Raw genomic sequence first — 26,713 nt, forward strand, 5'->3', positions numbered from 1 at the left:
CAGTGACTATTAATAGTCTTGGCTTGTGCTTCATGAAGAGCAATAATTCTGGGTAATTTTATTAATAAAATAATTGCTCTTTCTTTCCCCCCTGCTATGCCTCGACCACATTTATATATCAGCACCTTGCTTGCCCCACCACACTCTCTAGCAATGAATGACTTTAAAATGCATGAATCCTTTCTCCCTCTCCCCCTATTTTCCCTTTCTCCCTCTCCTCCTATTTTCCCTTTCTCCCTCTCCCCCTATTTTCCCTTTCTCCCTCTCCCCTATTTTCCCTTTCTCCCTCTCCTCCTATTTTCCTTTCTCCCTCTCCCTATTTTCCCTTTCTCCCTCTCCCCTATTTCCCTTTCTCCCTCTCCTCCTATTTTCCCTTTCTCCCCCCCTATTTCCCTTTCTCCCTCTCCTCCTATTTTCCCTTTCTCCCTCTCCCCCTATTTTCCATTTCTCCCTCTCCTCCTATTTTCCCTTTCTCCCTCTCCCCCTATTTTCCCTTTCTCCCTCTCCCCCTATTTTCCCTTTCTCCCTCTCCCCCTATTTTTTCCCTTTTCTCTCTCTCCCTCTTTCCACCCCTCATCTCCCCCTCTTTCCCACCCTTCTCCTCCCTTCTCTCCACCTATTTCTGCCCCTTCTCTCCCCCTTTTCCACCCCTTCTTTTCCCCCTTCTCTCCCCCCTTCTCTCCTCCTCTTTTTCCCCATTTCTCTCTCTCCTTCCAGCTCGTTCTTTTGAGCTCATCTTTGCTCGGTCGGTTTGTCTGTCTGCCTATCCATCTGTTTCTCCATCTTCACTCCGCCACCCCCCTCTCTCCTCTTCTCATTCTCTCTCTAAGTCTGACTAAGTCCCATAATGGATCCTGGCTGAAGAGATAGACTGCTGTCCCCTAAGAGAAATAATACAGAGGCAGACAGAGGGATTCTAACACTGCCTTTATAAGAAGAACCATTCGGATCAGAGTTCAAAATATGAAATTCAATTGCAAATGACTGAATTCAGACAGACATGAGTATGCAGTAAAATGTATACAAGAACCATCCCTATTTCTTTTGCAGTTGGCATAAAAATTCCATCTGATTTGATAGCACAGCACGTCTTATCCTTTCCAATACTAACTTGTCATACAAATCAAATCACAATCAACTCACACGTAAGACATGAATCACGTCTAGAGCAAAAAACTTAAACTGTAATGTTAGTGTTCTTCCCCTAAACACACAAAAAACTCTCAAAGTCTTACCTTTCCAACGTAGAGAGGTTCTGTGCCTGTGTACTCCTCCACCACAAAGAACTGGTTCCACACCCATCCCCTCTTCACTCGTTCATGGGACATGAGCTCCTGCTCCTTAGTTTCTCCCTTGGCCATGCCACTAGTCCTCTCCGACCATCCACAACTACAGCAATGCAAAAGCCAAAGGGCCGCCAACAGGCTACATGCTCCTAGTCTCCAAGCGGGAGCCATTTTGGAAAATCCTGCTTGGCTCTACATGTGACGTGGATTTCCAAAGAGGTGAAAAGAGTCCTCAAACCGGCAATGTTGAAGAAATGAAAGCCAGAGGCCAACCAAAATCTCTGTTCTAGGACACTTGATTAATCCACAAGATTCTTAAGTATTCTATTGTCTTAAATAGTTCTATTGTCTTAAATAGTTCCAACTCAGGACGCAGGGCATGCCATGGCACATCATGACTTTGGACAGGCTACAGAAGGCTTTTTCTCTGTGCAGAAGAAACTTGGCAAATCATTTTGAACCGGCCTTATCTTTCCCATGTAATCTTCTCCATCGGGTTTTTCCCTGACTTATCTCACCTGTCCGTCTACACTGGTATCAAATTCATTCGGGTAACAGAGATCTGTTTTGTTACTGTGCAAGTGAAAACTGCATTCAAGATTTCCAAGACAAACGTTCCCATATGTTCTAAGGCAGCTTCAATCTTTCAATCTTTACCACAAGTATTGTGGTGAAGGGAGTGGGCCTGACATTGATTTTTTTTTTAACTCCCTGAGAATTAAAATTGACACTTTCAATCCATACGTGGTAATTTACTTGATTCCAATACATGAATAATACATTAATTTGGGAAATCATTTAATGGATAGGGGTCCTTTGAGAAGATCATGGGACCGAAAACCATTGAAATGGCATTTGTATAATTGTCAAGGACAATGTGGGTTTTACCTGGTATGACAAGGTTCAAATCTTACAGAAACCCATAGTGAGATACCCAAGAGATACCCATCTCCAAACTATTGGAACTGATTCTCACTAAAATGCTTGGTTATCTTTCTCAATATCTTTGTTCTCTATTTTCGAACTCATTAGTAATGGATTTCAAAGAAAAGTGGATCATTCTGATACTCGGGTCCTCAGATCAAAAGGTTCTCTCCAGATCCAGGATCCTAGGGTTGTGTGTATGGTCCAGCTGCCATCTCTTGTCACTTCATTCCAGTATTAGAGAACAGTATCCTTCAGGAGACTCCATTGGCTCAGATCTTATTTTGTCCATTATTCTTCTGGATGATTCAGGCAGTGAGAGGACCCCCATAAAATGCTGAGAGTAGTGGCAAAACCTGCAAAATACCAAAAAGAATAGCATAGGTTACCATCACATTTTCCTGTAGAACAGAGATGGAATCCATCACTGGTTGGGCTTTAACACTGCAGGGTCTTTCATCACACAGTATATGAAATTGTATACATTTTCCAAACGCGCACTGCAAACAAAACGTGTTCAAGCCTGAACTCATTTATCTTTTTATTAGCTCTTCACAACTCAAGCCACAATAATGAAAATGTGTTTGTTTTTCTTCGGATTATCTGGAGTGAACTGTTTTCAGCTGGTCTGTTGTTGTGCTCGACAAGAAACCCGAACAATGTGCTCTAAGAGCGATGGCGCAGTACTGTACGAGGGCAGGGAGCGCCAGGTGTGTGGAGGGGAGGATGCTGTAGAATAGAGGGAAGAGAGAAAGAGAGGGATGGTTCTTCTTCATGAGCCAGGCCACTAGCATCTGTCTGCTTTAGTCCGGCCAACCAAGCGGCCCTAACCCCGGCCAGCTGATTAATTGCATGAGGGAACACTAATTGGATAAAAGTATTAATTCAATCCATCACGGCAACAGCCCCCTAATGCCTCAAACAAACACTGCTGAGAGAGGCGGGAGTAGTAAAGAGGCGGTGTTTTACGGCGAGGCAGGAGTAGATAACATGCAGTGTTTTGCGGCGAGGCGTTGCAAAGAAAGTAGATAAGAGGAGGTGCGTTGCGGCAAGGCAGTGCATTGCAGCAAGGTGGTGTGTTGCGGGAGTAGATAAGAGGCGGTGCGTTGCTGCGAGGCTGGAGTAGATAAGAGATGGTGCGTTGCTGCGAGGCTGGTGTAGATAAGAGATGGTGCATTGCTGCGAGGCTGGTGTAGATAAGAGACGGTGCATTGCTGCGAGGCTGGTGTAGATAAGAGGCGGTGCGTTGCTGCGAGGCTGGTGTAGATAAGAGGTGGTGCGTTGCTGCGAGGCGGGAGTAGATAAGAGACGGTGAATTGCTGCGAGGCTGGTGTAGATAAGAGGCGGTGCATTGCGGTGTGGCGGGAGTAGATAAGAGGCGGTGCGTTGCGGGAGTAGATAAGAGGCGGTGCGTTGCGGGAGTAGATAAGAGGCGGTGCGTTGCGGTGTGGCGGGAGTAGATAAGAGGCAGTGCGTTGCGGGAGTAGATAAGAGGCGGTGCGTTGCGGGAGTAGATAAGAGGCGGTGCGTTGCGGGAGTAGATAAGAGGCAGTGCGTTGCGGGAGTAGATAAGAGGCGGTGCGTTGCGGGAGTAGATAAGAGGCAGTGCGTTGCGGGAGTAGATAAGAGGCGGTGCGTCGAGGCTGGAGTAGATAAGAGGCGGTGCATTGCATCGAGGCGGGAGTAGATAAGAGGTGGTGTGCTGCGGTGTGGTGGGAGTAGATAAGAGGCGGTGCGTTGCGGTGTGGCGGGAGTAGATAAGAGACGGTGCGTTGCGGGAGTAGATAAGTGGCGGTGCGGTGTGGCGGGAGTAGATAAGAGGTGGTGTGCTGCGGTGTGGTAGGAGTAGATAAGAGGTGGTGTGCTGCGGCGTGGCGGGAGTAGATAAGAGGCGGTGCGTTGCGGTGTGGCAGGAGTAGATAAGTGGGGGTGTGTTGCGGTGTGGCGGGAGTAGATAAGTGGCGGTGCGTTGCGGTGTGGCGGGAGTAGATAGGAGGCGGTGTGTTGCGGGAGTAGATAAGTGGCGGTGCGGTGTGGCGGGAGTAGATAAGAGGTGGTGTGCTGCGGTGTGGTAGGAGTAGATAAGAGGTGGTGTGCTGCGGTGTGGTAGGAGTAGATAAGAGGCGGTGCGTTGCGGTGTGGCGGGAGTAGATAAGTGGCGGTGCGTTGCGGTGTGGCGGGAGTAGATAAGTGGTGGTGCGTTGCGGTGTGGCGGGAGTAGATAAGTGGTGGTGCGTTGCGGTGTGGCGGGAGTAGATAAGTGGGGGTGCGTTGAGGAGAGCCTGCATCGCAGGAAGAGGTTGTGATTAATGGGCTTTGTGAAACCTTTAGAACGGGAAAAAAATACATTTTAATGTGTCTGTGGTGTCACCACCTCAAGGCGAAGAGATTGCAGCACCAGTGGGAGGAAGAAGTCGAGGAAAGCTGTTTCGAGCTGCTTCAGGACAGCAGTTGTTTAACCTACTGTGCCTTTGTGCTAGCTGGGTGAAGCTCTCCAATATTTCTCGATGCCTACAAGCTTTTTAAAAACATTTTTTTTTTGTAAAATTATTCAAATTCAGACTGAGGTCAAACGAACACTGTGCATGGTATTTGCAATTGAGCAATGTGAATGAAGCCAAAGAATAGGAAGTAGGAAAGCATAGTTTTAAAGGCCTCTCGGTTTTGAGTCAGAGTTTTGAGGCTGGGCTTTGTGGCAGGGTTGAGAGGCTGGGCTTTGTGGCAGGGTTTTGAGGTACGGTTTTGAGGCAGGGCTTTGTGGCAGGGCTTTGTGGCAGGGCTTTGTGGCAGGGTTTTGTGGCAGGGTTTTGAGGTACGGTTTTGAGGCAGGGCTTTGTGGCAGGGTTTTGTGGCAGGGTTTGTGGCAGGGTTGAGAGACTGGGCTTTGTGGCAGGGTTTTGTGGCAGGGTTGAGAGACTGGGCTTTGTGGCAGGGTTTTGAGGTGCGGTTTTGAGGCAAGGCTTTGTGGCTGGGCTTTGTGGCAGGGCTTTGTGGTAGGGTTTGTGGCAGGGTTGAGAGGCAGGGCTTTGTGGCAGGGCTTTGTGGCAGCATTTTGTGGCAGGGTTTTGTGGCAGGGTTTTGAGGTACGGTTTTGAGGCTGGGCTTTGTGGCAGGGCTTTGTGGCAGGGTTTTGTGGCAGGGTTTTGTGGCAGGTTTGAGAGACTGGGCTTTCTGGCAGGGTTTTGTGGCAGGGTTGAGAGACTGGGCTTTGTGGCAGGGTTTTGAGGTGCGGTTTTGAGGCAAGGCTTTGTGGCTGGGCTTTGTGGCAGGGCTTTGTGGTAGGGTTTGTGGCAGGGTTGAGAGGCAGGGCTTTGTGGCAGGGCTTTGTGGCAGGGTTTTGAGGTACGGTTTTGAGGCAGGGCTTTGTGGCAGGGTTTTGAGGTACGGTTTTGAGGCAGGGCTTTGTGGCAGGGCTTTGTGGCAGGGTTTTGTGGCAGGGTTTTGTGGCAGGGTTTTGAGGTACGGTTTTGAGGCAGGGCTTTGTGGCAGGGCTTTGTGACAGGGTTTTGTGGCAGGGTTTTGTGGCAGGGTTGAGAGACTGGGCTTTGTGGCAGGGTTTTGTGGCAGGGTTGAGAGACTGGGCTTTGAGGCAGGGTTTTGAGGTGCGGTTTTGAGGCAAGGCTTTGTGGCAGGGCTTTGTGGTAGGGTTTGTGGCAGGGTTGAGAGGCAGGGCTTTGTAGCAGGGCTTTGTGGCAGGGTTTTGAGGTACGGTTTTGAGGCAGGGTTTGTGGCAGGGTTTTGAGGTACGGTTTTGAGGCAGGGCTTTGTGGCAGGGCTTTGTGGCAGGGTTTTGTGGCAGGGTTTTGAGGTACGGTTTTGAGGCAGGGTTGTGTGGCAGGGTTGAGAGACTGGGCTTTGTGGCAGGGTTTTGTGGCAGGGTTGAGAGACTGGGCTTTGTGGCAGGGTTTTGAGGTGCGGTTTTGAGGCAAGGCTTTGTGGCTGGGCTTTGTGGCAGGGCTTTGTGGTAGGGTTTGTGGCAGGGTTGAGAGGCAGGGCTTTGTGGCAGGGTTTTGTGGCAGGGTTTTGAGGTACGGTTTTGAGGCAGGGCTTTGTGGCAGGGCTTTGTGGCAGGGTTTTGTGGCAGGGTTTTGTGGCAGGGTTGAGAGACTGGGCTTTGTGGCAGGGTTTTGTGGCAGGGTTGAGAGACTGGGCTTTGTGGCAGGGTTTTGAGGTGCGGTTTTGAGGCAAGGCTTTGTGGCAGGGCTTTGTGGTAGGGTTTGTGGCAGGGCTGAGAGGCAGGGCTTTGTGGCAGGGCTTTGTGGCAGGGCTTTGTGGCAGGGCTTTGTGGCAGGGTTTTGTGGCAGGGCTTTGTGGCAGGGTTTTGTGGCAGGGCTTTGTGGCAGGGTTTTGCATCGCATGAACACATATTGAACTCTAAAATGTAAATTCCAACATGGCCTTGAATAACAATGACCATGTTATGTAAGGAGAACACAATCATATATACCTGCAGATATTGTATACAAAGTACAACATCTGCGAAGTGTGAACATACGGTATATTTACATAATCACTCTGTGATATATACAGCCCAACCATGAATAAAATGCATGGCATCAAGGCAGACTGCACAATTGCGTTGTTAGATGCTTTCCATTTGATTGTGTCATGTATTTGGTTGTGAAAAGCTGTGATCTGATAGCTTTGTTTTCAGTCTTGTATAATACTGAGTACTAGCAGCACTGCCGTTTGTCCCTCAGTCTTGCATCTATGAATTATTGTGATGTTAAAAGGTTATGACGTGTGACATTTAGAGGAAGAAGCGGCAAAGATGACTCAAGTCACAATTCAACATGACTTTTTGATCCAATGGAAAAGCTTGACATCTCGGAGGGAAAAAACTCAATTAGAAATAAACAGAATGAGATGAAAATAAATGCAATGAAAGGAAAAGATTCAATACAATTTAATATGGTAAAATTAATCATTTACGTCGTCCATATTGAACAAAAGTCGGCCAAATATCCTTGCAAGTCTTTTTGCTCGACTTTAATTGATCCAAAATATTATTTTTCATGTCTCCAATTAGACTCGTATGTTTTAGCTAAAGACCTGACTTCAAAGTTAAAGTCGTTGTTTATTCCTTTCCGCCTCAAAGGCAAACGGCTTGGGGAGAAAAACCCAGATTAAATAATTTTTTGCCTATCTACGCTTACCCTGCCCCCTTAACTCGAGATGTTTTAACTGTGTGCTTGGCAGTGCGTATATGATTAATTAGAAACCATTTGTATCAAAAACTTTTCTGGGTGAACGTACAGCTCTGAAGTTGCTCTCTAACTGAAACATTTGCTTGACTCCAAACCAAACCGCTTGGCATTTCAAAACAGCAACCAGACTGCCAAATCCTTGTTTTTCTAGCTCACTCTGGGAATTTCATTAAGTGCGTATGCATTTACTCTTAATGAGGTCCAAAAAAAGTATAACACCCTAATGAGTTGGAGAGAGAGAGAAAGCGCACGATAGAGGTAAGTCTCGTTCTCTATCGCAACTTGGCCACACAAGAGAGGTCGTGGAAGCTCGTTGCTAGTAGCCGGGCTAATTAGCGCTGTGTCAATTAAAGACCTTCCAAGCAGGGGCAAGCCAGCTACCCGATACAGTACAGTCGCAAGGCATCTCTTTCACCCCAAAAGCTATTAGCAAGCTCTGCAGTCATTCGTGAAATTTTAGGGCAGTGGATTGATTCTTAAACATGGCTGCGGTTTCACATCAGTGGCCGTGCCCAGAGCAGGCCCCCTGACAGCTGGCAAGCGGCAGATGACGGACTGGGAGACTGATCACTGCAAAGTGATGGGCGTGGGGCCAGTGACCGGGCGACAGGCCCTCTCAGTCACTCCCCCCCACCCCTCCATTACGCCCATCAGCTCTCGCTTTCTCTCAGTCCCTCTCATCCTTCTCTTTTCTCACTTTGTCATCTTTCTCTCAATCCTCATCTTCTTCTACTGTCGCCACCTCCCCATCTCATCCTCTTCACCTACTGTCTCCACCTCCCCATCTCCTCCTCTTCTCCTACTACTGTCTTCACCTCCCCATGTCATCATCTTCACCTACTGTCTTCACCTCCCCATCTCATCCTCTTCACCTACCGTCTCCACCTCCCCATCTCCACCTCTTGACCTACTGTCTCCACCTCCCCATCTCCACCTCTTGACCTACTGTCTCCACCTCCCCATCTCCTCCTCTTCTCCTACTACTGTCTTCACCTCCCCATCTCATCCTCTTCACCTACTGTCTCCACCTCCCCATCTCCTCCTCTTCTCCTACTAATGTCTTCACCTCCCCATCTCACCCTCTTCACCTACCGTCTCCACCTCCCCATCTCATCCTCTTCACCTACCGTCTCCACCTCCCCATCTCCTCCTCTTCTCCTACTACTGTCTTCACCTCCCCATGTCATCATCTTCACCTACCGTGTTAGAGCCGATTTGGACATATTTGTATAAAAGACCGAACATATGGAGCTCCATGTATATTTGTGTAAATATATTAAATATTAATGTAAATGATGAAATATTAGGTACGTACCTTTATGATTTATATTTACCTGATTGAGATACACTAACAACAAATGAATATAACTTAGTTTTTGGCCCCCCCTCTTGCCTATTCATTGTATTGTGGTAAGTGTGTTAGGATAAAGGCAGGAAGTTGGGCCTTCGGGAGGGAGAGTCCTTGCTAGATGCGGGAGCGGTATAGTTTTTTGACCATACAGACATACAGACAGACATACAGACAGGTCATAATATGTATTTTCCATATCAAGTATTGAACTGCTTTAAGTTGATTGGAGACTCATTTATTTGTTAGATATAAGAAGAATAAACATTTTTGTTGCACCATATCCCTGGATGTCATTGAATGTTTGGCCGTTTGGAAACCTTGAGTGTGGACTGTATGCGTACCAAACAACCCCGCTTCAGGCTTGGGCAGTGGCTATGGTAAAGACGAAAGGAAGCCACTACATACCGTATTCACCTCCCCATCTCCTCCTCTTCTCCTACTACTGTCTCCACCTCCCCATCTCCTCCTCTTCTCCTACTACCGTCTTCACCTCCCCATCTCCTCCTCTTCTCCTACTACCGTCTTCACCTCCCCATCTCCTCCTCTTCTCCTACTACTGTCTCCACCTCCCCATCTCCTCCTCTTCTCCTACTACTGTCTTCACCTCCCCATCTCATCCTCTTCTCCTACTACTGTCTCCACCTCCCCATCTCCTCCTCTTCTCCTACTACTGTCTTCACCTCCCCATCTCCTCCTCTTCTCCTACTACCGTCTTCACCTCCCCATCTCCTCCTCTTCTCCTACTACCGTCTCCACCTCCCCATCTCATCCTCTTCTCCTACTACTGTCTCCACCTCCCCATCTCCTCCTCTTCTCCTACTACCGTCTCCACCTCCCCATCTCCTCCTCTTCTCCTACTACCGTCTCCACCTCCCCATCTCCTCCTCTTCTCCTACTACCGTCTCCACCTCCCCATCTCATCCTCTTCTCCTACTACCGTCTCCACCTCCCCATCTCCTCCTCTTCTCCTACTACCGTCTCCACCTCCCCATCTCCTCCTCTTCTCCTACTACTGTCTCCACCTCCCCATCTCATCCTCTTCACCTACCGTCTCCACCTCCCCATCTCCTCCTCTTCTCCTACTACTGTCTTCACCTCCCCATCTCATCCTCTTCTCCTACTACTGTCTCCACCTCCCCATCTCCTCCTCTTCTCCTACTGTCTTCACCTCCCTACTCTTCTCTCCACCCATCTCCTCCTCTTCTCCCTACTGTCTTCACCTCCTCTTCTTCTCCTACTACCGTCTCCACCTCCCCATCTCCTCCTCTTCTCCTACTACCGTCTTCACCTCCCCATCTCCTCCTCTTCTCCTACTACCGTCTTCACCTCCCCATCTCCTCCTCTTCTCCTACTACTGTCTCCACCTCCCCATCTCCTCCTCTTCTCCTACTACTGTCTCCACCTCCCCATCTCATCCTCTTCTACTGTCCCCATCTCACCTCCCCATCTCCTCCCCTCTTCTCCTACTACCGTCTTCACCTCCCCATCTCCTCCTCTTCTCCTACTACTGTCTTCACCTCCCCATCTCATCCTCTTCAGCTACTGTCTCCACCTCCCCATCTCCTCCTTTTCTCCTACTACCGTCTTCACCTCCCCATCTCCTCCTCTTCTCCTACTACCGTCTCCACCTCCCCATCTCATCCTCTTCTCCTACTACTGTCTCCACCTCCCCATCTCCTCCTCTTCGCCTACTACTGTCTTCACCTCCCCATCTCCTCCTCTTCTCCTACTACTGTCTTCACCTCCCCATCTCCTCCTCTTCTCCTACTACTGTCTTCACCTCCCCATCTCCTCCTCTTCTCCTACTACTGTCTCCACCTCCCCATCTCCTCCTCTTCACCTACCGTCTCCACCTCCCCATCTCCTCCTCTTCTCCTAATATCGTCTCCACCTCCCCATCTCATCCTCTTCTCCTACTACTATCTCCACCTCCCCATCTCATCCTCTTCTCCTACTACTGTCTTCACCTCCCCATCTCCTCCTCTTCACCTACCGTCTCCACCTCCCCATCTCATCCTCTTCTCCTACTACTGTCTCCACCTCCCCATCTCCTCCTCTTCTCCTACTACTGTCTTCACCTCCCCATGTCATCATCTTCACCTACTGTCTTCACCTCCCCATCTCATCCTCTTCACCTACCGTCTCCACCTCCCCATCTCCACCTCTTCTCCTACTACTGTCTTCACCTCCCCATCTCATCCTCTTCACCTACTGTCTCCACCTCCCCATCTCCTCCTCTTCTCCTACTACTGTCTTCACCTCCCCATGTCATCCTCTTCACCTACCGTCTCCACCTCCCCATCTCATCCTCTTCACCTACTGTCTCCACCTCCCCATCTCATCCTCTTCACCTACTGTCTCCACCTCCCCATCTCCTCCTCTTCTCCTACTACTGTCTTCACCTCCCCATCTCCTCCTCTTCTCCTACTACTGTCTCCACCTCCCCATCTCCTCCTCTTCTCCTACTACTGTCTTCACCTCCCCATCTCATCTTCTTCTCCTACTACCGTCTTCACCTCCCCATCTCATCCTCTTCTCCTACTACCGTCTCCACCTCCCCATCTCCTCCTCTTCTCCTACTACCGTCTCCACCTCCCCATCTCCTCCTCTTCTCCTACTACTGTCTCCACCTCCCCATCTCATCCTCTTCACCTACCGTCTCCACCTCCCCATCTCCTCCTCTTCTCCTACTACTGTCTTCACCTCCCCATCTCATCCTCTTCTCCTACTACTGTCTCCACCTCCCCATCTCCTCCTCTTCTCCTACTACTGTCTTCACCTCCCCATCTCCTCCTCTTCTCCTACTACTGTCTCCACCTCCCCATCTCCTCCTCTTCTCCTACTACCGTCTTCACCTCCCCATCTCCTCCTCTTCTCCTACTACCGTCCCCTCTCTCCTCCCCATCTCCTCCTCTTCTCCTACTACAGTCTTCACCTCCCCATCTCCTCCTCTTCTCCTACTACTGTCGTCTCCCCCACCTCCCCATCTCATCCTCTTCTCCTACTACTGTCTCCACCTCCCCATCTCATCCTCTTCTCCTACTACTGTCTCCACCTCCCCATCTCCTCCTCTTCTCCTACTACTGTCTCCACCTCCCCATCTCCTCCTCTTCTCCTACTACTGTCTTCACCTCCCCATCTCATCCTCTTCTCCTACTACCGTCTCCACCTCCCCATCTCCTCCTCTTCTCCTACTACCGTCTTCACCTCCCCATCTCCTCCTCTTCTCCTACTACTGTCTTCACCTCCCCATCTCATCCTCTTCACCTACTGTCTCCACCTCCCCATCTCCTCCTTTTCTCCTACTACCGTCTCCACCTCCCCATGTCATCCTCTTCTCCTACTACTATCTTCACCTCCCCATGTCATCCTCTTCACCTACCGTCTCCACCTCCCCATCTCCACCTCTTCTCCTACTACTGTCTTCACCTCCCCATCTCATCCTCTTCACCTACTGTCTCCACCTCCCCATCTCCTCCTACTACTGTCTTCACCTCCCCATCTCCTCCTCTTCTCCTACTACTGTCTTCACCTCCCCATGTCATCCTCTTCACCTGTCTCCACCTCCTCCTCTTCTCCTACTACTGTCTTCACCTCCCCATGTCATCCTCTTCACCTACTGTCTCCACATCCCCATCTCCTCCTCTTCTCCTACTACTGTCTTCACCTCCCCATCTCCTCCTCTTCTCCTACTAATGTCTTCACCTCCCCATCTCACCCTCTTCACCTACCGTCTTCACCTCCCCATCTCACCCTCTTCACCTACCGTCTCCACCTCCCCATCTCATCCTCTTCACCTACCGACTCCACCTCCCCATCTCATCCTCTTCACCTACTGTCTCCACCTCCCCATCTCATCCTCTTCTCCTACTGTCTCCACCTCCCCATCTCATCCTCTTCTCCTACTGTCTCCACCTCCCCATCTCCTCCTCTTCTCCTACTACTGTCTTCACCTCCCCATCTCCTCCTCTTCTCCTACTAATGTCTTCACCTCCCCATCTCCTCCTCTTCTCCTACTACTGTCTTCACCTCCCCATCTCCTCCTCTTCTCCTACTACTGTCTCCACCTCCCCATCTCCTCCTCTTCACCTACCGTCTCCACCTCCCCATCTCCTCCTCTTCTCCTACTACCTCGTCTCCACCTCCCCATCTCATCCTCTTCTCCTACTATCTACTATCTCCACCTCCCCACTCATCCTCTTCTCCTACTACTGTCTTCACCTCCCCATCTCCTCCTCTTCACCTACCGTCTCCACCTCCCCATCTCATCCTCTTCTCCTACTACTGTCTCCACCTCCCCATCTCCTCCTCTTCTCCTACTACTGTCTTCACCTCCCCATGTCATCATCTTCACCTACTGTCTTCACCTCCCCATCTCATCCTCTTCACCTACCGTCTCCACCTCCCCATCTCCACCTCTTCTCCTACTACTGTCTTCACCTCCCCATCTCATCCTCTTCACCTACTGTCTCCACCTCCCCATCTCCTCCTCTTCTTCTACTACTGTCTTCACCTCCCCATGTCATCCTCTTCACCTACCGTCTCCACCTCCCCATCTCATCCTCTTCACCTACTGTCTCCACCTCCCCATCTCATCCTCTTCACCTACTGTCTCCACCTCCCCATCTCCTCCTCTTCTCCTACTACTGTCTTCACCTCCCCATCTCCTCCTCTTCTCCTACTACTGTCTCCACCTCCCCATCTCCTCCTCTTCTCCTACTACTGTCTTCACCTCCCCATCTCATCTTCTTCTCCTACTACCGTCTTCACCTCCCCATCTCATCCTCTTCTCCTACTACCGTCTCCACCTCCCCATCTCATCCTCTTCTCCTACTGCCGTCTTCACCTCCCCATCTCCTCCTCTTCTCCTACTACTGTCTTCACCTCCCCATCTCCTCCTCTTCACCTACTACTGTCTTCACCTCCCCATCTCATCCTCTTCACCTACTACTGTCTTCACCTCCCCATCTCATCCTCTTCTACTACTACTGTCTTCACCTCCCCATCTCATCCTCTTCTACTACTACTGTCTTCACCTCCCCATGTCATCCTCTTCTCCTACTACTGTCTTCACCTCCCCATCTCACCCTCTTCACCTACCTTCTCCACCTCCCCATCTCATCCTCTTCACCTACCGTCTCCACCTCCCCATCTCATCCTCTTCACCTACTGTCTCCACCTCCCATCTCCTCCTCTTCTCCAACTACTGTCTTCACCTCCCCATCTCATCCTCTTCTCCTACTGTCTCCACCTCCCCATCTCATCCCCTTCTCCAACTGTCTCCACCTCCCATCTCCTCCTCTTCTCCAACTGTCTCCACCTCCCGATCTCATTTTTTATTTTTTATTTTACCTTTATTTAACTAGGCAAGTCAGTTAAGAACAAATTCTTATTTTCAATGACGGCCTAGGAACAGTGGGTTAACTGCCTGTTCAGGATCAGCTCGGGGATTTGTACTTGCAACCTTTCGGTAAATAGTACTACTCTCTAACCACTAGGCTACCCTGCCGCCCCATCATCATCCTCTTCATCATCCTCTTCTCCTACTATCTTCACCTCCCCATCTCATCTTCCTCTTCTTCTACGGTCTACACGTCCCCATCTCATCCTCCTCTTCTCCTACTGTCTCCACGTCCCCATCTCATCCTCTTCTCCCACATTCTCCTCCACCTCTCCCTCAGTCTCCTCCTCTCTACCTCTCCCTCTGGTTCTCTTCTAATATCATTCCATACTCTTCCTCTCTCCACCTCTGCAGCTGAAGCATTCTATGGTGGTTTAATATAACACTTTAATAGTAAAAACTCATCCTTACTTCTTATCCTGCTAACTTTTAACAGTCTATCCCTTTCTGTCTCTCACTTTCTTAGTCTCTCCCACTTAGCTACTTTACCTTAGTTACATTTCTCTCCCTAAGTCTCCTCTCCCTTTCACTCACTTCCTCTCCCAAACTCTCCCTACGACTTCCATTCTCTCGCTACGGCTCCCTTCCTCTCCCTACGGGTATCTTTCTCTCCCTACGGCTATCTTTCTCTCCCTACGGCTCCCTTTCCCTCTCTTCCTCTCCCTTTCACTCCTTACGTCTCCCTTTCTCCCCCTACGGCTCCCTTTCTCCCCCTACGTCTCTCTTCCTCTCCCTTTAACTCCTTACATCTCCCATTCTCTCCCTTTCACTCCCTACGGCTCTATTTCTCTCCCTGTGTCTCCCTTTCTCCCCCTACGGCTCCATTTCTCTCCCTACGTCTCCCTTTCTCTCCCTACGGCTCTATTTCTCTCCCTGTGTCTCCCTTTCTCCCCCTACGGCTCCATTTCTCTCCCTACGTCTCCCTTTCACTCCCTACGGCTCTATTTCTCTCCCTATGTCTCCCTTTCTCTCCCTACGGCTCACGTTCTCTCCCTACGGCTCTATTTCTCTCCCTGTGTCTCCCTTTCACTCCCTACGGCCCCCTTTCACTCCCTACGTCTCCCTTTCTCCCCCTACGTCTCCCTTTCACTCCCTACGTCTCCCTTTCTCTCCCTACAGCTCCCGTTCTCTCCATACGGCTCCCGTTCTCTCCCTACGGCTCACGTTCTCTCCCTACGGCTCACGTTCTCTCCCTGTGTCTCCCTTTCTCTCCCTACGTCTCCCTTTCTCTCCCTACGTCTCCCTTTCTCTCCCTACGTCTCCCTTTCTCTCCCTACGTCTCCCTTTCTCTCCCTACGTCTCCCTTTCTCTCCCTACGTCTCCCTATGGCTCCAGTTCACTCCATACAGCTCACTTCCTCTCCCCACGGCTCTCTTTCTCTCCCTACGGCTCCCTTCTTCTCCCTACGGCTCCATTTCTCTCCCTACGTCTCCCTTTCTATCCCTTTCTCTCCCTACGGCTCTGTTTCTTTCCTTACGGCTCCCTTCCTCTCCCTATGTCTCCCTTTCACTCCCTATGGCTCCCTTTTTCTCCCAACCTCTCCCTTCCTCTCCCTACGGCTCCCTTCCTCTCCCTACGGCTCCCTTTCTCTCCCTACGGCTCCCTTTCTCTCCCTACGGCTCCCTTTCTCTCCCTACTGCTCCCTTCCTCTCCCTACGGCTCCCTTTCACTCCCCACGGCTCCCTTTCTCTCCCTACGGCTCCCTTCCTCTCCCTACGGCTCCCTTTCACTCCCTACAGCTCCCTTTCACTCCCCACGGCTCCCTTTCTCTCCCTACGGCTCCCTTTCCCTCTCTTCCTCTCCCTTTCTCTCCCTACGTCTCCCTTTCTCTCCCTACGGCTCCCGTTCTCTCCCTTTCTCTCCCTACGGCTCCCTTCCTCTCCCTACGGCTCCCTTTCACTCCCTACAGCTCCCTTTCACTCCCTACGTCTCCCTTTCTCTCCCTAAGTCTCGTTTTCTCTCCCTACATCTCCCTATGGCTCCGGTTCACTCCATACGGCTCACTTCCTCTCCCTACGGCTCCCTTTCTCTCCCTATGTCTCCCTTTCTCTCCCTACGTCTCCCTTTCTCTCCCTACAGCTCCCGTTCTATCCCTACGGCTCACGTTCTCTCCCTGTGTCTCCCTTTCTCTCCCTACGTCTCCCTTTCTCTCCCTACGTCTCCCTTTCTCTCCCTACGTCTCCCTTTCACTCCCTACGTCTCCCTTTCTCTCCCTAAGTCTCGTTTTCTCTCCCTACATCTCCCTATGGCTCCGGTTCACTCCATACGGCTCACTTCCTCTCCCTACGGCTCCCTTTCTCTCCCTACGGCTCCCTTTCTCTCCCTACGGCTCCCTTTCTCTCCCCACGGCTCCCTTTCTCTCCCCACGGCTCCCTTTCTCTCTCCACGGCTCCCTTTCTCTCCCTACGGCTCCCTTTCTCTCTCCACGGCTCCCTTTCTCTCCCTACGGCTCCCTTTCTCTCCCTACGGCTCCCTTTCTCTCCCTACGGCTCCCTTTCTCTCCATTCTACAATTAACATTTTCAGGTTTTTAGAGCCATCTGCTTTTCTCTTCCAGTCATGTTATTCCCTTTGTATGTTTAATTTTCTACCCTGCATTACTCCCTCTTCATCTTGCTCCTCCTCTCTTAATGATGCTCCTCTCTTCATCATGCTCCTCCTCCTCTCTGCAGCTCTTCATCATGCTCCTTTCTCTCATCTCACTTGGTTAATTTCCTTGTTGTGTACACTAGTGAGGTTCCCTGTACAACAAGCAAGTAAAAAACAGAAAGCAGAGATTCACTGGTCAAATTTTTTTTTATTCACTTAATATAAGCCTATGCAACATTAAACTATTAAAAACAGTACTGTAGCAATGATGGTTGTACAGTAGGTTATAGGCCCAACATATTATTACTGCATATTGGCTTTGCATGAATTGCCATTTAAAATTATATTTCAAAGTTTGAGGTACTGTAGACTATATGATCTCATCGGTAATAGATGAGTTGTTGTATTACTTGTGAGGCACAGCTGAGTGAGCGTACATTTCAATAATTTTATTTTTATTTTACTGGGCTGATGGTGCGTGTATCTGATGGTCAGTCTCAGCGGAGGGAGAGAGCAGCAGACTGCGGGTCAGTCTCAGCAGAGTGAGAGAGCAGCAGACTGCGGGTCAGTCTCAGCGGAGGGAGAGAGCAGCAGACTGAGGGTCAGTCTCAGCGGAGTGAGAGAGCAGCAGACTGCGGGTCAGTCTCAGCGGAGGGAGAGAGCAGCAGACTGCGGGTCAGTCTCAGCGGAGGGAGAGAGCAGCAGACTGCGGGTCAGTCTCAGCGGAGGGAGAGAGCAGCAGACTGCGGGTCAGTCTCAGCGGAGGGAGAGAGCAGCAGACTGCGGGTCAGTCTCAGCGGAGGGAGAGAGCAGCAGACTGCGGGTCAGTCTCAGCGGAGGGAGAGAGCAGCAGACTGAGGGTCAGTCTCAGCGGAGTGAGAGAGCAGCAGACTGCGGGTCAGTCTCAGCGGAGGGAGTGAGAGAGCAGCAGACTGCGGGTCAGTCTCAGCGGAGGGAGAGAGCAGCAGACTGCGGGTCAGTCTCAGCGGAGGGAGAGAGCAGCAGACTGAGGGTCAGTCTCAGCGGAGTGAGAGAGCAGCAGACTGCGGGTCAGTCTCAGCGGAGGGAGTGAGAGAGCAGCAGACTGCGGGTCAGTCTCAGCGGAGTGAGAGAGCAGCAGACTGTGGGTCTCCCTTTCCTCCACTGACACTGACCAAAAAGGGACACCGTCACCAGATGGCAAAACTCAAGTTGCACCGCATAATTTCTACCTCATGTACAAATTCATGTTGTAACGCCAATGAACAGAGAAAGTGAAATATTCCTCCATATTAAAAAAAGACCCAAGCTGCTAATAAAAACTCAAGCATATGGATACACTTTCCTACTTGTTCATTACAGCTGCACTGCTAGTTGTAGTGCTGAGCGGAAATAGGAAGAACAAACATTTTATTGCTTATGAAAGTGTTGATTACAAAGTGCTGAGTAAGAACTTGAAACTCAGTCATAAAAACAGCAGCTCTTTGCTGTATTCATTGACAGTCTCTCTCGTTTTAAAAGTTTTGAAAACTCACAGTATCAACTTTGCTGTAATTTTATTTTCTGCCTGCTACGTTACTGCAGACACAGTCATCTGAGCCATCCAATTGGCCAGTGGTAGGCCTATAGTGCAATTGATTTGCACTCTGGGCCCACCGGGAAAGCAGAGTTTTTACTTTCAGACACATGAAATGGTTCAAAATGGTAATGCATTGGGAGGCAATTTTTTTTTTTAAACAGGAACTCAATGTTTTACAGAAGTGTTTGAGATCGACTAAAAATGCCTTGGAGATCAACCAGTTGATTGACCGGTTGGTGACCGTGTCTTTAAGCACACGTCTGACATCCCTAGTGTCACTGCAACATCACCACATCGCTCCTTTAACAACGTGTCATTTCAGGGAAACAAGAAATAGACTGAATTGATTACAATCTAAGGGGGAGGGGGTGAAGGATTATGTTCGGAAGCTAATAGCTAATAGTTATCACATAACCCTCCTTTAACCCCCACCCACCTCTCCCTCCTCCTGTGTTTTTTATATTACTCATTTTGATTCGTCCACCGATTAAGTATCTGCTCAACACTGTCCCTACACGTCCCCCCATACCCTCCTCCTTCGCTTTTCCACTCCCCCTATCTCGTATCAGATGGATGAAAGCGATCATCAAAGCAGGACCCACAGTCTGCTTATTCAAGTGAGCCCTGCCACCAGAGTCAAATCCCCTTTGCCATGCTTATTAAAAAAGCCTATTTTGTCATCTCCAGTCCTAATTTGTCACAGTTGAGTGGGTTCCGTGGCCATGGTGTTGAGGAGAAAAACCACAGCATGCAGCATACACAACAAAAAAACATTGCTTTGGCGTGAAATGTTTATGTGGTCTCACTTTATCTGGAGTTTTAATGGGTAGTCCAACTCAAGATTGACAGAGAAAGAGTGGGTTGTGAGTTCAGTAGGCTGAAAACATAACAATTGTGCTCACACAAGGAGCATTAGATCTGTGGTGGAATTATTATGATTATTATTATCACACAAGGAGCATTAGATCTGTGGTGGAATTATTATGATTATTATTATCACACAAGGAGCATTAGATCTGTGGTGGAATTATGATTATTATTATCACACAAGGAGCATTAGATCTGTGGTGGAATTATTATTATTATTATTATCACACAAGGAGCATTAGATCTGTGGTGGAATTATTATGATTATTATTATCACACAAGGAGCATTAGATCTGTGGTGGAATTATTATTATTATTATCACACAAGGAGCATTAGATCTGTGGTGGAATTATTATTATTATTATCACACAAGGAGCATTAGATCTGTGGTGGAATTATTATTATTATTATCACACAAGGAGCATTAGATCTGTGGTGGAATTATTATGATTATTATTATCACACAAGGAGCATTAGATCTGTGGTGGAATTATTATTATTATTATCACACAAGGAGCATTAGATCTGTGGTGGAATTATTATTATTATTATCACACAAGGAGCATTAGATCTGTGGTGGAATTATTATTATTATTATCACACAAGGAGCATTAGATCTGTGGTGGAATTATTATTATTATTATCACACAAGGAGGATTAGATCTGTGGTGGAATTATTAAAAACGTTTCATAACAGTTTAAAAGCATGTACATGAAAGTAAACAAGTAATGTAATTTCATTGAAAAACAGCTTACCTTAAATTAGTTTATTTTAAAAATGCTTGCCTAGGACACCAACACCTATGCATTGTGGATAGGTAATGACAGAATAGACTAGAATATCCATATCTACCTGGATCAAAGAGAGTATTTGCTAAAAGCATCTTCTGGATCATCATATTGTGTAAATGTGTTTTCAAGTTTCTTCAGCTACACACCAAAATGTACTAATTTAACACACAAGATCATTTGGATGCACTCGTTGTAAAAACATTCCTCTCAAAATACAGAATTTGAGAAAATATCTAATTATGCATTCAAAACATCTCCAGACACCACACTGAAAAATTTGATCTCATGAATTACTAAAACCCCCATTGATGTTGCGATATCCAGACATTGACTGCATCCAGACAGCAATGCTCCAGAGACTATTATTGTTTGGAACTGTCACCTTGTGAAAGGCATTCTGCATCCAAAAGACCCCGTGTCCTATTGGCAGGGCCAGCTCTAGTCTTTTGTTTGGAACTGTCACCTTGTGAAAGGCATTCTGCATCCAAAAGACCCCGTGTCCTATTGGCAGGGCCAGCTCTAGTCTTTTGTTTGGAACCGTCACCTTGTGAAAGGCATTCTGCATCCAAAAGACCCCGTGTCCTATTGGCAGGGCCAGCTCTAGTCTTTTGTTTGGAACCGTCACCTTGTGAAAGGCATTCTGCATCCAAAAGACCCCGTGTCCTATTGGCAGGGCCAGCTCTAGTCTTTTGTTTGGAACTGTCACCTTGTGAAAGGCATTCTGCATCCAAAAGACCCCGTGTCCTATTGGCAGGGCCAGCTCTAGTCTTTTGTTTGGAACTGTCACCTTGTGAAAGGCATTCTGCATCCAAAAGACCCCGTGTCCTATTGGCAGGGCCAGCTCTAGTCTTTTGTTTGGAACTGTCACCTTGTGAAAGGCATTCTGCATCCAAAAGACCCCGTGTCCTATTGGCAGGGCCAGCTCTAGTCTTTTGTTTGGAACCGTCACCTTGTGAAAGGCATTCTGCATCCAAAAGACCCGTGTCCTATTGGCAGGGCCAGCTCTAGTCTTTTTTTGTTTGGAACCGTGTCACCTTGGCAGGGCCAGCTCTAGTCTTTTGTTTGGAACCGTCACCTTGTGAAAGGCATTCTGCATCCAAAAGACCCGTGTCCTATTGGCAGGGCCAGCTCTAGTCTTTTGTTTGGAACCGTCACCTTGTGAAAGGCATTCTGCATCCAAAAGACCCCGTGTCCTATTGGCAGGGCCAGCTCTAGTCTTTTGTTTGGAACCGTCACCTTGTGAAAGGCATTCTGCATCCAAAAGACCCCGTGTCCTATTGGCAGGGCCAGCTCTAGTCTTTTGTTTGGAACCGTCACCTTGTGAAAGGCATTCTGCATCCAAAAGACCCCGTGTCCTATTGGCAGGGCCAGCTCTAGTCTTTTGTTTGGAACCGTCACCTTGTGAAAGGCATTCTGCATCCAAAATACCTTGTGTCCTATTGGCAGGGCCAGCTCTAGTCTTTTGTTTGGAACCGTCACCTTGTGAAAGGCATTCTGCATCCAAAAGACCCCGTGTCCTATTGGCAGGGCCAGCTCTAGTCTTTTGTTTGGAACCGTCACCTTGTGAAAGGCATTCTGCATCCAAAAGACCCCGTGTCCTATTGGCAGGGCCAGCTCTAGTCTTTTGTTTGGAACCGTCACCTTGTGAAAGGCATTCTGCATCCAAAAGACCCCGTGTCCTATTGGCAGGGCCAGCTCTAGTCTTTTGTTTGGAACCGTCACCTTGTGAAAGGCATTCTGCATCCAAAAGACCCCGTGTCCTATTGGCAGGGCCAGCTCTAGTCTTTTGTTTGGAACCGTCACCTTGTGAAAGGCATTCTGCATCCAAAAGACCCCGTGTCCTATTGGCAGGGCCAGCTCTAGTCTTTTGTTTGGAACTGTCACCTTGTGAAAGGCATTCTGCATCCAAAAGACCCCGTGTCCTATTGGCAGGGCCAGCTCTAGTCTTTTGTTTGGAACTGTCACCTTGTGAAAGGCATTCTGCATCCAAAAGAGGGCCAGCCCGTGTCCTGCATTGTCCTATTGGCAGGGGCCAGCTGGCAGGGCCAGCTCTAGTCTTTTGTTTGGAACTGTCACCTTGTGAAAGGCATTCTGCATCCAAAAGACCCCGTGTCCTATTGGCAGGGCCAGCTCTAGTCTTTTGTTTGGAACCGTCACCTTGTGAAAGGCATTCTGCATCCAAAAGACCCCGTGTCCTATTGGCAGGGCCAGCTCTAGTCTTTTGTTTGGAACCGTCACCTTGTGAAAGGCATTCTGCATCCAAAAGACCCCGTGTCCTATTGGCAGGGCCAGCTCTAGTCTTTTGTTTGGAACTGTCACCTTGTGAAAGGCATTCTGCATCCAAAAGACCCCGTGTCCTATTGGCAGGGCCAGCTCTAGTCTTTTGGGGGCTCTGTGTGAGAATTTGGCATGGGGCGAAGAAAAATGTTTGCTGTTTTAAAACACATTCCCTGAAATTCTACACATTTTTTTTTACGACTGATGTCATGCTAATTTGACATCTGAGTGAGAATGACTAACACAAACAAATGATAGCTGGCTAGATTAAATAAGAATCTAAAAATTGTTAGTTGACATGGCTAATTAAGCGAGTGCAGTGACTGACATTAGAGAGAAACTGCTGATGCACAACCACATTTTGAAATTGCAGCTGGTGTATTCTACCATTCTAATTATGATCACTAAGTTGTGTGTATATACACTGCTCAAAAAAATAAAGGGAACACTTAAACAACACAATGTAACTCCAAGTCGATCACACTTCTGTGAAATCAAACTGTCCACTTAGGAAGCAACACTGATTGACAATAAATTTCACATGCTGTTGTGCAAATGGAATAGACAACAAGTGGAAATTATAGGCAATTAGCAAGACACCCCCAATAAAGGAGTGGTTCTGCAGGTGGGGACCACAGACCACTTCTCAGTTCCTATGCTTCCTGGCTGATGTTTTGGTCACTTTTTAATGCTGGCGGTGCTTTCACTCTAGTGGTAGCATGAGACGGAGTCTACAACCCACACAAGTGGCTCAGGTAGTGCAGTTCATCCAGGATGGGACATCAATGCGAGCTGTGGCAAGAAGGTTTGCTGTGTCTGTCAGCGTAGTGTCCAGAGCATGGAGGCACTACTAGGAGACAAGCCAGTACATCAGGAGACATGGAGGAGGCCGTAGGAGGGCAACAACCCAGCAGCAGGACCGCTACCTCCGCCTTTGTGCAAGGAGGAGCACTGCCAGAGCCCTGCAAAATTACCTCCAGCAGGCCACAAATGTGCATGTGTCTGCTCAAACGGTCAGAAACAGATTCCATGAGGGTGGTATGAGGGCCCGATGTCCACAGGTGGGGGTTTGTTCTTACAGCCCAACACCGTGCAGGACGTTTGGCATTTGCCAGAGAACACCAAGATTGGCAAATTCGCCACTGGTGCCCTGTGCTCTTCACAGATGAAGCAGGTTCACACTGAGCACGTGACAGACGTGACAGAGTCTGGAGACGCCGTGGAGAACGTTCTGCTGCCTGCAACATCCTCTAGCATGACCGGTTTGGCGGTGGGTCAGTCATGGTGTGGGGTGGCATTTCTTTGGGGGGCCGCACAGCTCTCCATGTGCTCGCCAGAGGCAGCCTACCGAGATGAGATCCTCAGACCCCTTGTGAGACCATATGCTGGTGCGGTTGGACCTGGGTTGCTCCTAATGCAAGACAATGCTAGACCTCATGCGGCTGGAATGTGTTAGCAGTTCCTGCAAGATTAAGGTATTGATGCTATGGACTGGCCCGCCCGTTCCCCAGACCTGAATCCAATTGAGCACATCTGGGATATCATGTCTCGCTCCATCCACCAATGCCACGTTGCACCACAGACTGTACAGAAGTTGGCAGATGCTTTAGTCCAGGTCTGGGAGGATATCCCTCAGGAGACCATCCGCCACCTCATCAGGAGCATGCCCAGGCGTTGTAGGGAGGTCATACAGGCACGTGGAGGCCACAGACACTACTGACCCTAATTTTGACTTGTTTTAAGGACATTACATCAAAGTTGGATCAGCCTGTAGTGTGGTTTTCCACTTTAATTTTGAGTGTGACTCCAAATCCAGACCTCCATGGGTTGATAAATTTGATATCCATTGATAATTTTTGTGGATTTTGTTGTCAGCACATTCAACTATGTAAAGAAAAAAGTATTTAATAAGAATATTTCATTCATTCAGATTTAGGATGTGTTATTTTAGTGTTTCCTTTATTTTTTTGAGCAGGGTATATATATATATTTATATATATATATATATATACACACACACACACACACACACACACACACACACACACATATACATACACACACTCAGCAAAAAAAGAAACATCCCTTTTTAAGGACCCTGTCTTTCAAAGATATGTCACGAATATCACCGAAGGTGGCTCCCCTTCCTGTTCGGCGGTCGTCGTATCCGGTCTACTAGCTGCCACTGATCCCTTTTTCCTTTTCGTTTGTTTTTGTCTAATTGTTTTCACCTGTTCCTTGTTGGGGTGGTTATTGTTTAAGTTTGTTTAGCTCTCTTGTGGTTGTGCAGGCTTGCTGTTATTGTATGTAGGCGGTATATTGTTGATTTTGGGTTTTCGCTGTCCGTTTTATGTAACAGTGGTCTTTGGGTTGTGTTTGCGCCTGTGTTTTGGCTTCACCCATTTTTGTACCTGTTCCTGTTTACTGAGGACATTAAAGTGCTTATTCCCGTGAAACTTCTGGTCTCTGCGCCTGACTCCACACCCAACACTCTCCAGACGTTACAAGATCATTCGTAAAAATCCAAATAACTTCACAGATCTTCATTGTAAAGAGTTTAAACACTGTTTCCCAAGCTTGTTCAATGAACCATAAACAATTATTGAACATGCACCTGTGGAACGGTCGTTAAGACACTAACAGCTTACAGGCAATTAAAGGTCACAGTTACTTAGAGCGTTGGACTAGGAACCGGAAGGTTGCAAGTTCACATCCCCGAGCTGACAAGTTACAAATCTGTCGTTCTGCCCCTGAACAGGCAGTTAACCCACTGTTCCTAGGCCGTCATTGAAAATAAGAATTTGTTCTTAACTGACTTGCCTAGTTAAATAAAGGTAAAAAAATATTAAAAAATAAACTAAAGAAGCCTTTCTACTGACTCTGAAAAACACCAAAAGAAAGATGCCCAGGGTCCCTGCTCATCTGCGTGAAAGTGCCTTAGACATGCTGCAAGGAGGCATGAGGACTGCAGATGTGGCCAGGGCAATAAATGTCCATACTGTGAGACGCCTAAGACAGAGCTACAGGGAGACAGGATGAACAGCTGATCGTCCTCGCAGTGGCAGACCACGTGTAACAACACCTGCACAAGATCGGTACATCCAAACATCACACATGCGGGACAGGTACAGGATGGCAACAACTGCCGAGTTACACCAGGAACGCACAATCTCTCCATCAGTGCTCAGACTGTCTGCAATAGGCTGAGAGAGGCTGGACTGAGGGCTTGTAGGCCTGTTGTAAGGCAGGTCCTCACCAGACATCAAAGGCAACAATGTCGCCTATGGGCACAAACCCACCGTCACTGGACCAGACAGGACTGGCAAAAAGTGCTCTTCACTGACGAGTTGCGGTTTTGTCTCACCAGGGGTAATGGTCGGATTTGCGTTTATCGTCGAAAGAATGAGTGTTACACCGAGGCCTGTACTCTGGAGCAGGATCGATTTTAAGGTGGAGGGTCCGTCATAGTCTGGGGCGGTGTGTCACAGCATCATCGGACTGAGCTTGTTGTCATTGCAGGCAATCTCAACGATGTGCGTTACAGGGAAGACAACACCTCCCTCATGGTATCTTTCCTGCAGGCTCATCCTGACATGACCCTCCAGCATGACAATGCCACCAGCCATACTGCTCGTTCTGTGCGTGATTCCCTGCAAGACCAGAATGTCAGTGTTCTGCGATGGCCAGCGAAGAGCCTGTATCTAAATTCCATTGAGCATGGCTGGGACCTGTTGGATCAGCGGGTGAGGGCTAGGGCCATTCCACCCAGAAATGTCCGGGACTGTTACTTTTGATTTTGACCCCCCTTTGTTCAGGGACACATTATATTGTGGAACTTGTTCAGTTTATGTCTCAGTTCTTGAATCGTATGTTCATGCAAATATTTACACATGTTAAGTTTTCTGAAAATAAACGCAGTTGACAGTGAGAGGTAGTTTCTTTTTTTGCTGAGTTTATATATACACACACAGTTTGGACACACCTACTCATTCAAGGGATTTCTTTATTTTTATTATGATAGTCCCACTAAGCACAATCAAGATGGGATGGCGTATCGCTGCAGAATACTGTGGTAGCCATGCTGGTGAATTCTAAATAAATCACAGACAGTGTCACCAGCAAAGCCATCACATCACTATCACATCTCCTCCTCCATGCTTCACGGTGGGAACCACACATGCCGAGATCATCCGTTCACCTACACTGCATCTCACAAAGACAAGTCGGTAGGAACCAAAAATCTCAAATTGGGACTCATCAGACCAAAGGACAGATTTCCACCGGTCTAAGGTCCATTGCTTGTGTTTCTTGGCCCAAGCAAGTCTCTTCTTATTATTGTTGTCCTTAAGTAGTGTTTCTTTGCAGCAATTTGACAATGAAGGCCTGATTCACGCATCTCCTCTGAACAGTTGATGTTGAGATGTGTCTGTTACTTGAACTCTGTGAAACATTTATTTGGGC

General features: G+C 48.5%; 1 long non-coding RNA gene across 1 annotated transcript in view; it reads right to left on the reverse strand.

The window, feature by feature from the left end:
• Positions 1-964: 964 nt before the first annotated feature.
• LOC135561888 (uncharacterized) overlaps positions 965-26,713 on the reverse strand; it is a 114,625-nt gene continuing 88,876 nt past the window's right edge. The window contains exon 3 of the long non-coding RNA XR_010459744.1: positions 965-2,566. This is a non-coding gene — a long non-coding RNA (uncharacterized LOC135561888). The remainder of the gene's footprint in view (positions 2,567-26,713) is intronic.

Source organism: Oncorhynchus nerka, linkage group LG2 (assembly GCF_034236695.1).
Source record: "Oncorhynchus nerka isolate Pitt River linkage group LG2, Oner_Uvic_2.0, whole genome shotgun sequence".
In the NCBI taxonomy this organism is placed as follows: Eukaryota; Metazoa; Chordata; class Actinopteri; order Salmoniformes; family Salmonidae; genus Oncorhynchus; species Oncorhynchus nerka.